This window comes from Miscanthus floridulus, chromosome 15 (genome assembly GCF_019320115.1).
Source record: "Miscanthus floridulus cultivar M001 chromosome 15, ASM1932011v1, whole genome shotgun sequence".
NCBI lineage: Eukaryota > Viridiplantae > Streptophyta > Magnoliopsida > Poales > Poaceae > Miscanthus > Miscanthus floridulus.
In genome coordinates this window covers 31,384,508-31,395,627 of record NC_089594.1, presented here as the reverse complement: position 1 = coordinate 31,395,627, position 11,120 = coordinate 31,384,508, and positions in this window count along the sequence as shown.

The window sequence follows — 11,120 nt, the reverse complement described above, 5'->3', positions numbered from 1 at the left end:
CTGCTTCCTTGACGCGTACTCCGGCTACCACTAGATCGCGATTGAAAGAGTCTGACCAGCTCGCGACATCTTTTATCACCCCCTTCGGATCGTTCTGCTACATTTCAATGTCGTTGACGGTCTGAAGAATGATGGAGGCAACTTAACCAGCGCTGTATGCTCAATTGACTTTGGGGACCTCATGGGTTGGACCATTGAGGCCTACGTCGATGACATCGTAGTCAAGTCCAAACGAGCTGACCACCCTTGTCGATGATCTTGAACAACCTTGCGAAAACTTCGGTTTTTTTTTTGGCAAACGGCATCAAACTCAATCCTAAAAAATGTGTTTCGGGGTCGTAGGGGCATGCTGCTCGCTTCATTGTTCCGAACGCGGCATCGAAGCCAACCCAGAGAAAGAATCGGCCATCGCAAGGTGGGGGCCCAATCCAAAACATAAAGGGGATTCAGCGGATCACAGGGTGCCTTGGCCACCCTCCATCCGATTCATTTCACGCCTCAACGAACAGGATCCCCCTTTATCGCACTCTGAAGAAGTTCGACCGCTTCGAGTGGATAGCTGAGGCTCAGAAAGCGCTTGACATGGTTAAGCAATTTCTAACTAAACCCCCGGTTCTAGTCCCTCAAAGCGACGGAGAATCCTTCCTCTAGATATAGTGGCCACCACGCAAGTGGTTAGCGCCACCTTGGTAGTAGGCGGGAAAGAAGAGGGTCACACCTTTACGGTGCATCGCCCTGTAATATTTCATCAGTGAGCGTATTATCCGACTCCAAAACCCGCTACTCCCAAATCCAAGAAAACTCCTCTACACCATCCTCATCACTAAAGGAGAGCTACGCCACTATCAAGTCACACCCTAGGACTAGTCGTGACGTCGGTTCCCCCCTCAGCGAGCGAGGTCGTTCATAGCCAGGATGCTACAGGAAGAACGCAAAGTGGGCACTTGAGCTGATGGATCAGGGCATTTCTTATGCCCCCAAACACGATCAAATCCTAGTGCTGGTCTGACTTCATTGCGGAGTGGACACGAGTTCCAGATGCCACCAGCAGTCGTCGATCAAGAGTACTGGATGAGTACTTCGACGGATCGCTGATGAAGCAGGGCATCGTTGCGGGACTAGTCTTGTATTTCCCCTCAGGGTCCGCATGAGGTACAGGATTTCGGCTTCATTTCCCCTCATCAAACAATACCGCAGAATACGTAGCGCTCATCAATGGCCTATGAATCGCCATCGAGCTGGGCATCCGATGCCTCGACATCAGGGGTGACTCCTAGCTGGTCATCAACTAGGTCTGAAGGAGTCAAGCCTGCCACGACGCCAAGATGGAGGCATACTACCAAGGAGTCCGATGGCTGGGAGGACAGATTCGACAGCCTCGAACTCAATTACATCCCAAGGGTCTCAACGAAGCAGCCAACACGCTCACGAAAGCAGCATCCAGCCGAGAGCCAGTGCTGATAGGTGTTTTTGCCAGTGATCAATAGAAGCTCTGGGTGCGCTACGAGGGGTCGGAACGAGCCGGACGATGGCCCGCCTGATCTTGTCCCGGGGACTGACCTACCGGACTGCTCCGCCTGACCCCACGGTCATGGAGCTTGAAGAGGATCCAACAGTAGAGAACGACCCCTCCCAATGACTAGAGAGCGCTCTACCTCGACTACCTCCTCCGCAACCACACTACCGGTAGACAAGACGGAATCCTAATGACTCGCGCGCCAAGTCCTTCATTCCTGTAGGAGGGCGAACTCTACAAACAGAGTCACATCGGGATCCTGTAGCTCTGTATCCCTAGTGAACAGGGAAAACTTCTGCTGAGCGATATCCATGGTGGGTCTACGGTCATATGCCACACCAAGGACCTTGGTTGGGAATGCATTCCGACAAGGCTTCTACTGGCCCCACCATAGTAGCCGATGCCAAGCAAATTGTACGCACCTGCCAAAGGGTGTCAGTACTACGCTCGGTAGACTCACCTCTCGGCCCAGGCACTCCAGATAATCCCCATCACGTGGCCCTTTGCGGTCTGGGGGCTTGACCTAGTTGGGCCACTCAAAAAGGCGCCCGGGGGCTTCACCCACCTGCTTGTCACCATAGACAAGTTTACAAAATGGATTGAAGCTCGACCGATCTCCACGATCAAATCTGAGCAAGCTATGCTATCTTCCTCGACATCATCCATCGCTTCGGAGTACCAAACTCCATCATCACAGACAATGGCACATGGTTCACTGGTAGGAAATTCATTCGATTTTGTGATGAACAACACATCCGGATCGATTGGGCAGCCGTCGCGCACCCCCGGACGAATGGGCAGGTCGAGCGCGCAACGGCATGCTCCTACAAGGCCTTAAGCCGAGAATTTTCAACCGGTTGAACAAGTTCAGTGCGTGCTGGCTCACTAAGCTTCCGGCCATGCTCTGGAGCCTGAGGACAACTCCTAGCCGAGCCACCAGCTACACAGCCTTCTTCATGGTCTACGGTTCCGAGGCTGTTCTCCCAACGGACCTTGACTATGGAGCACCAAGAATCAAAGCGTATGATGAACAGGGGGCTGAGGCATCTCACCAAGATGCCATGGACCATCTAGATGAAGCCTGCAACATCGCCCTCCTCTGTTTAGCTAAGTACCAGTAGGCATTGCGACGGTACCACAGCCGACGGGTGCGGGGTCGAGCCTTCAACGTCAGGGACCTCGTCCTCCACCTTGTGCAGAGCAACAAGGACCGCCACAAACTCTCCCCGCCCTGGGAGGGGCCCTACGTCATCGTGGAAGTACTTCGCCCAGGCGCCTACAGATTGAAAACCATCAACGGCGAGGTCTTCACCAACGCCTGGAACATTGAGCAGCTACATCGTTTTAACCCTTAAATAAACGCATGTTTCTTCTTATCAGTCTTTGTCTTTACAAAACCCCGATCTTTAGTGACATCCGACCCCTGCAAATTGTGAGGGGCCAAACCTCACTCGGGGCTGATATAAGTACAAGTACGTTTATCTTGCAAACACCTTCGTGTATTATCTTTGAAAACTTTATCTAAGTTTTCCGATCTTCTCTTAAACAAGTCCTAAGGACTAAGATTTCGGGAACAAATTCTGAGTACAACTGGTAGGACTACGGGAGACCCACGCCCCAGCAGCTACAACCTCTTTGCTCACTAGCATGATCAGAATTAATTCACCTGCACTCCTAGTTTCTTACAACTTGGGCCATGGGAAGGGTTGGAGGGCCACCGAAACCTCTTCTACAAGAAGAGAAAACTAAAAAGCTGTTTGCCATAACAATAGATGAAAATTTGATCATTTTTTGCACAAATTAACCACTTACAAAATGATTTCATCACGCAAAAGACTAGTGTACTCCTGAATCCAAAGGACTGTTCACTCGGGGGCTCCCCCAAACTTATTCAATTACATTCTCTGCTAAGCTTACTACGAGTACTACTGCGGCCGCTGCGCTGAGCTCTCCATCGGCAACGTCTGGGCATGTACACGGGCTAGTTTGTCTACCACGGCCGCTGCACCACGCTCTCCATCAGCAACATCCCACCGCATCGCAGGACCTTCAAAGGCACCATCATCTGCAACATCGAGCACCGCGCTGGCGAATGCGGTGCCCCTTCGCCGAGACGTTCAGGAACTATGCCATCATCATCGGCCCAAACCCCGACAACGGCGTTGGGGCAGAAAGCGCCTCCCACTGAAGGAAGGCTGTGACCAACAGTGGCGAAATCAACAACGCTCGTCGCTCTCTGGTGCCTCTTCTCCTCTAGCAGCGGCGACCCCTCCTCAGCACAGGCGAACCACGCCATCTCATCTACGTTGGATAACCTCCAGCTCGACATCGCTCTCCGGAATCACGGGCGGACCTGTGAGTTTATCTCTCTCTAGCATTACCCTCTCTTACTTAGGAACTAATACATTCGGTGGAAAGGAAGGAGAAGAGGTGGCAATTCAAAGGCTGGCGAGGAGGTTGCAGCGAGAACTCTCCCCCTTCCTATTTAAAGAGGGGGCTTGGCAGCTAAGGAAAGGCGAAAGGTTCGGACGAAAAAATCTTTGCCTTCCCCTATTCAATACAAATGCGAAATCAATGCTGACAGGAATCTGAGGTGACACGCTGGAAATGACGGGACGCGCTCTGATCAACAGGACGCCGCCTAGTAAGCCAGAACGTCACCCGGGCATGGCCCACCACTAACGCGCCCCGGACGCAAGAACCGAGGCACACTCACCTACAGGCAACTCTCCACTTCCCCAGGAAGGACTAGGGACGACCCAACAATGGAACCTCCTTCTAGGGGAAGGCCCAATGGGCCCCTAGGTTGATCGGTCGGCCCAGGCAAAATAATAAACAAATGACCGACCGTAAGATAAGGCACCCTTGTTTATTTACTTTGAGTGTTGAATTCTTTGCCAAGCTTCCAACCCCAGCAACGGCACGGACATGGACATCACTCGGGGGCTGCCGAGGGCGCATGTTTGTTTTAAACACCCTCTTAGCCTGATCCCTCCTTACGTTTGGGAAACCAAAAGCATGGCATGTGGGAATAACAATGAATACAACTGGACGAACCACCGAGCCCTACGCTCCATCGGCTACGAAGCCTTTTGGGTTCACCAACATAATCACGTTCATAGTTCCTCACACTGCTAGCCTTAGCTCCCACCTTCCTGAAAGGACTTTGGAGGGGTCCACCTGTAGAGCCCCCCCTTCAGGGGGAAGCTGGCAAGTTGCTTAAAAACCAATCGCAAAAACAGAAGTAGCAATACTTATGCAGTTTACACCGGTGTCGTCAGAAACATCGGACCCAAAACCTAGCTCGAACACATTTGGTAGGAGCTTCCCGTCACTCGTGCTACCAAGGTAATGTTACCGACCCCGCCTTTATTTTGATTAAATTATACATCCAAAACATTGCATCCCAACGCTTCGTGTCACGTCACGAAACAGCCATTGCCTCATTCGATATGGGCGGCAGCAGGCTGAGGTTCAAAGGCCGGCCCACGAAGGGCTCAAGGCTGCCTCGTGCCAAACAGAGCCAGGGAGAAATAACTTGTAACACCTCGGGTGTTAGCCTTGCATAACTTGACTTGCATAATATGAACATGAGCATCAAGCATCCATAAATCATCATTTACAATTGAAACATTTGATCGAAACATATGAAACATTGCTTGTTATTTCATGTTTCTTGGAACATATGCATATGATCTTGTACAAATGAATGCAAGTGGGTAATGCTAGTCACTAAAACACCTTAGCTATACTTAGGTTAGCAAAAGGAACCTTGTTCATGAAGGCCACATTTCTTGATCAAGCATTTAAGTGTTATTTCATGTGTTGACCTGAATAGCTATATGAGTGACTACTACATGAAATGCTTAAATGACCTTGCAAATTGTTTTAACATGCTCAGAGTATCATCATGAACAACTTTGGTATTTAGGGCTAGGGCTAGTTTGGTCATTTAGCCATGGTTGGAATGTGCATCATGATTTCAAAGTGACAAGTTTGACTAAAGTTAAACTAGGTGTTAGGGGCCTTGCATGGAGGAGTTCACTAAAGCAAAGTTGTAGTGTTTGACATAAGGAACAACTTTTATTTTTATGACATGGACTGATTTTGCTTCTAACATGCTTGAATGGGTCCCACAAAAACCAGCAAATCCAGCCTTCAACACTTAGGAAATTTTTCGAAGTATTTGGTCAACTGGCCGACTGACAGCCAAGGTTGGGCACGAGATTACTCCGTCTATGTTGCGAATTAGCACGAGGTGATTGAACAACATTTGTAGCTGGTACTTAGGACTACGAAAGTCATTTAGATCATTTACGAGTTGGAGCCACCGATTAGCCGATAAACCGTTTCGAAAACGCGCTGTCAGGCACTGATCGGGACTTAACTGACGAACTGAATCACGGCGTCATGGCCGACCGGCTTCAGGCTTCGCACGCCGCGTGGCGCGGGAAACGGCCGCGCGTCGCCGCCGGTCTGTCCGCTCAGGCCACGCCGCGCCCGAGCGTGCCTTCATCACGCCAACGCCCGCCCGCACTCAGCCACGCTCCATTTTCACTTCGCCTCGGTCTCCTTCGCCGTTCGCAGCGCCCGCAAGCACAGCAGCAGCGCCGCCGTCGCCGTTGACGGCACCAACCCACGCCTAGCCACTCAATCGCCACCGCAACCTCTCCACCATCATCTCAGCGACTCACCGCGCCCGCCCGTGCCCGCTGACCACGCTCGGTAAGCTCCAGCCACGTGCACAGGCTCGCCGGAGCTCTGCCGCTAGCCCCGTCGTCGTGGCCACGCCGCCACAGTCCCCCTCTCCATGCTTTAGCTAGTGCGCTAGGTCCGCCGTAGTACCCTAGTGCTCGTCCGAGCTTTAGGTCGAACAACCGTAGCCTCCACCGGCGTCTTGCCGTGGTCCAGCCTCGCCGCTCCGCCATTGCCGCCGCCGTCGTCCTTACCATCGACAATAGGGCCGGCCAAGTGGCTCAATAGATGCGCTAGGTCAAGTAGATCGCGTAGTGATGATGTCACCGCCGGCAACCTTGCCGTCGGCGAGCTCTGGCCGCGCCAACACCGCGCAGCGCCGCTGCCCTGTTCCGTGTCACTGACGCGTGGGGTCCCCTGACCACCGGGTCCCACCTGTCAGCGACAGCAGTAGAGAGGGCTAACTCATTTTGAATCCAGTTTTTGATTTGTTTTGTTATTTTTGTATCTGCAGTTTGGTAGCTCATAAAATGTGGAAATAAATATGGTTGTGTTCCTTAGGAAGTGTAGTATTTAGGAAAAATATGTTCTTGGTTTCAACAGTAGAAATTTCTGGAGATTTAAATAGGGATTTCAAATGTGCTTTTGAATGCATTTAAATTTGTTTATTTTATATCTAGAGTTCCTGTGCTCCAAAAATTATGAAATTTTTGTGGTAAGCTATTCTTGTTATATATGAGCTTGGATAAAAATTTGAGAACCAGTGCATGTGTAGATCTATAGTTATAGATTTTTCTTTTATAAATAGTTAATCCTTGCATGAATTTTTATAAATTAATTATGAGTCCAAAATTCATGAAATTTGTTGGAGGTGATACTAGTACCATATGGATGTTAGGAAAAATAAGAAATCTGTTGCTTGACACTTTTCAATAGGATTTTCCATTTATGTTAATTCAAGCCTTGCTTCCTTATCATTTTTGTATAGAATGTTCTACTTAGTAAAAGGACATGAAATTTTTATAGTAGCCCTTTAATAGCATTAGTAAGACTCTGTAAAATTTTGAGAATTTATTAAGTACATTTGATATATATTTATTATTTAGCCTAGATATCTAAATAAAATAATAAAGGCAATTTAATAAATAGTTTGGGCTTCACCATTATATCACCTTAACTGTATTTGGTATGCTTACACTGTTGGTAGGTTATATGTTGTTAAATTTTGAATGATTACCTGATGTAGCAATATTCTTACTTTATATTGCATGTTAACACATTTTTGGACTGATTCTAGAGTGTAATGAGTTACATGTTGAAACAAGTGTAGACTGTAAAAATGGTTAATAACAAAGTTGTAGAGAATTTGATAAGCATTCCAGAAAGTCCAGGATCACTGTTTTTGAAATTTTAGAACTCCAGTTATGAGTGAAACAAGTAGCTGCTAGTTATGGTGTAGTCGATGCATTGTAGAAATAGTTAAGTAATAATTGAGAAGAGATATGCACCTACTCAAACCACGCGATGCACTTGTTAACATCTATGCATTCGTGATACTCATACCATACTCATGCATCTAGGATCGGAGGAAGAGATCATGTTGCTGGAATTCGAAGAAGCCGAGGAAGGGAACCCGCAGGAGAATCCGCAAGCCGCAGCTCCCGAAGGCGTGGAGCAGAACCCTGAAGAGCTTCCGGAGTGCCCTGACCATCGTCCTACTTCCTTTCTGCGAGGCAAGCCCCGGAGCATTATAAGTCTCCCAGTAATTTACAAATGTTTACTTACGTATTTATGATTGATGCATTAGGTATAAGAGTTGAATGAAACCACTTGATGCATGTACATTCCTTGTCCAGATATTAACCCTTTAACCGGTATAGGTCCAGGATCGAAAATATGCTTAGCCATGCTTAGACCGATAGAAGTCGGGTGATGTCCTGTCACCTGCGAGATATAGGTGGATACCGGAGCACGGTTGGCTATATCTGCTATCGTGGAACAGAACCTTGTGGTAAAAGTAAATTGAGACCGGACGGGAGGTCGATAGGGAAGCAACAAGGTATGGAGGTCTTGGGTGTGGACTTATCCCCGTCTGTGTCGATCAAGGACCGTACCATTGTTGGAACTTCTGACAAGATTAAACGCATGCCTCTCACTTAGCTGGCCGGATAACTCGTTCCGACCGCGAAGCCGAGTAATTCAACTCAGGCCGGGAATCGTTCTGTTGTGCGCTCCTTCCGGGGAACGATCAGACTGAGTCCAAGGGCAGGCTTGGCCTGAGCATCCTGGCATCTGGTGTTCCAGATTGTGCGGCGCAGTACGAACCCGCAAAATGTGTACCGGAGTTGTACCAAAGGTGACCTAAGACTATCGTGGCTGATAGATCTGGGTTTGTGTTAGGAATAAATTCCCAGCTGGTTGAAATCGATTCGAATCGCCGTCTCTCCCGGATAGTGAGAAACTTGGCTAGCTCCAACATCGTAGTAACTGTGTTATGAAACATGATGGTTCAGATGAATATGGAATTACAATACTTGCTATGGTTACTATTGTATGATTCTAAATAATATACCACATGTTTGGCATAGGGTAGTTGCTAACCTAGAAATGGATAGTTATAATTAACTTGATAAAAGAATCACAACTGTACAACGGTTAATTGCCTTTTTCGCAAAAATATTGTCAAGTTACGTCCACTTATACAGCCTTGCATGATCCTTGGAGTCGTTTTATTTCTGGTTCATGACGGGTAAGTCTAGCTGAGTACCTTCTCGTACTCAGGGTTTATTTTCCCATTGTTGCAGATGGCACTGTGTATCATGGTTATTGCAAGAGTTGCTTCTATCCCGCTGTGGATGAGGAGTAAGCCTTGGGCAGGCTTCCTTAGTAATTCCTATCTTTGCTTTTGTGGACCGTGATCTGGTTTGACACCGTATTAAACTATGTTGGAAAACTTTATCTCGAACTTATTTGCTTCCGCTTTGTTTATCAAACTGGTTTTGTAATAACTTTTATTCGTACTCTGATGACGAAAAGTATCTGTGAACTCTATGTAATATGTGGCATGTATGTTGAATCCTGTACGATCTTGGTTGTCGTAAATCGTTTATCGAGACCCATCGTGGTACTCGACGGACTACCGGGTTTATATGGGTTCAAGTATGACAGTGCGACCGCTTGCGGATTGCCATTATACTTGTATTCTTATAAATTGGTCGGTTCTGCGACAGCTGGTATCAGAGCAAGATTCAACGTTAATTGTCACGAGTGTATTTAAAAACAAAAGTTTTTGTTTTCCAAAAACCCTTCTCTAGCAACTATTAGTATATAATAGGTATTTGAAATCTAAAGTGTGCCAATGATCACTTTCCTTATGCCCAAATTAAGGACTAATAGGTGGCTATTTAAGTACTAACATGGGGTTTTTTTTACTTCGTCGTCCATACGGCGTGCTATAGTATGGATGCCATTCACTTGAGTGGTAGTGTATGGATCAAATGCCTCTACGCCAAGGTAAGATGAGAGTATGACCGCAAGATGTGAGCGTGCGGTCGGGAAGAGTTAGTTTTGGTACGGCTATGTATGCATGCTTGCATGTGTACATGGTACGTATTTAATTGTGGGTTTAAATTCTTGTCGGGTAGATTGATATGGAAGTATATGTATGGGTATACATATATGGAAGTATTTACAATTACATTCTGCATATTCATTATGGGTTTAGGGCTGAAATGAAATTTTATGCAGGTACACTAACAACGAAACGTGTAGCTCGACTAGTTACGCTATTTATGAGAGAACGTATGTATGCCACCGTGTCTACCGTTAGAAACAAATTTTTCCTAAGTTTGTGAGGACGTATGGCACGAGCATGCATCATGTTAAATACCATTCACATAATTACAATTGTTCCTCCCCTTATAAAGATTCTTACTCGGTTATGTAACTCTTATCCATTATGGCATTGTCTCACCATGAGTACATGTTGATGGTGCAGATGGCACGCACCAAGCAGACTGCTCGCAAATCCACCGGAGGCAGAGCTCCTAGCCATCAGCTTGCTCCACGTACCCGTCAACGTCACACGTTCCTTGGAGAGTTTGGGATGCCTACCCTCTTGTGGAGAGTGCTCAGCTATGTAGGTTATCCCGATGGAATGGAACCCCGCTACTTTTGGGCAAATGAGCGGTTGGGAGAAGGTCTCTTAGTTACTGTGGAGGCCATTGTTCGTCCCCGAGGTGACGATTCTGAGTGGACAGGTTGGTGTTATGAGTCGACTGGCAGGACTGCTGAGGAAGCAGCTGGCAGGGCAGCCTTTGGAATCTTGAGGAATATCATGGAGCGTTTTCCTCATGAACTAGCAGCCGCTATGGTTGGAGTCTTTCCAAGAGGTAATCCCTTCACTGACTCATGGCAGCAGGCAAGAGGAAGACCCTTGGAAATTGGTGCAGCAGAAGGGCAGAACAGTGATAACCCTGCAATGAGCGCCATGTTCGCAGTGATGAGAGTGTTAGATGGAGTTGAGGGTAGCCTCAGACGTGTGTCTGGTGCTCTTGGACATGCCCGTGAAGACCGACGTCAGCTTCAGAGGGAGCACGACGCCGAGATAGAGAGGCTCACTGAAGAAATGACTCGGTTAACTCACCAGCGAAATGCAGCTTGGTCCAGGGAAGATGTCCTGAGAGCTCGACAGTTTGAGCTGGAACAGCAGCTGGCCAATGCGGAAGGATACAATGATAATCTGCATGAAGAAGTTCACCTACTGCACAATCAGCTCCACCCTTATGTACCACCTGGAGCCGCAGAAATGGGTCTAGAGGGGTACGAGGAGGAAGAAGAAGTGGCACCTGAAGAAGAAATAGAACCTGGGGAAGGAGATGATTCTGCGTCTGACCTCGATAGTGATCAT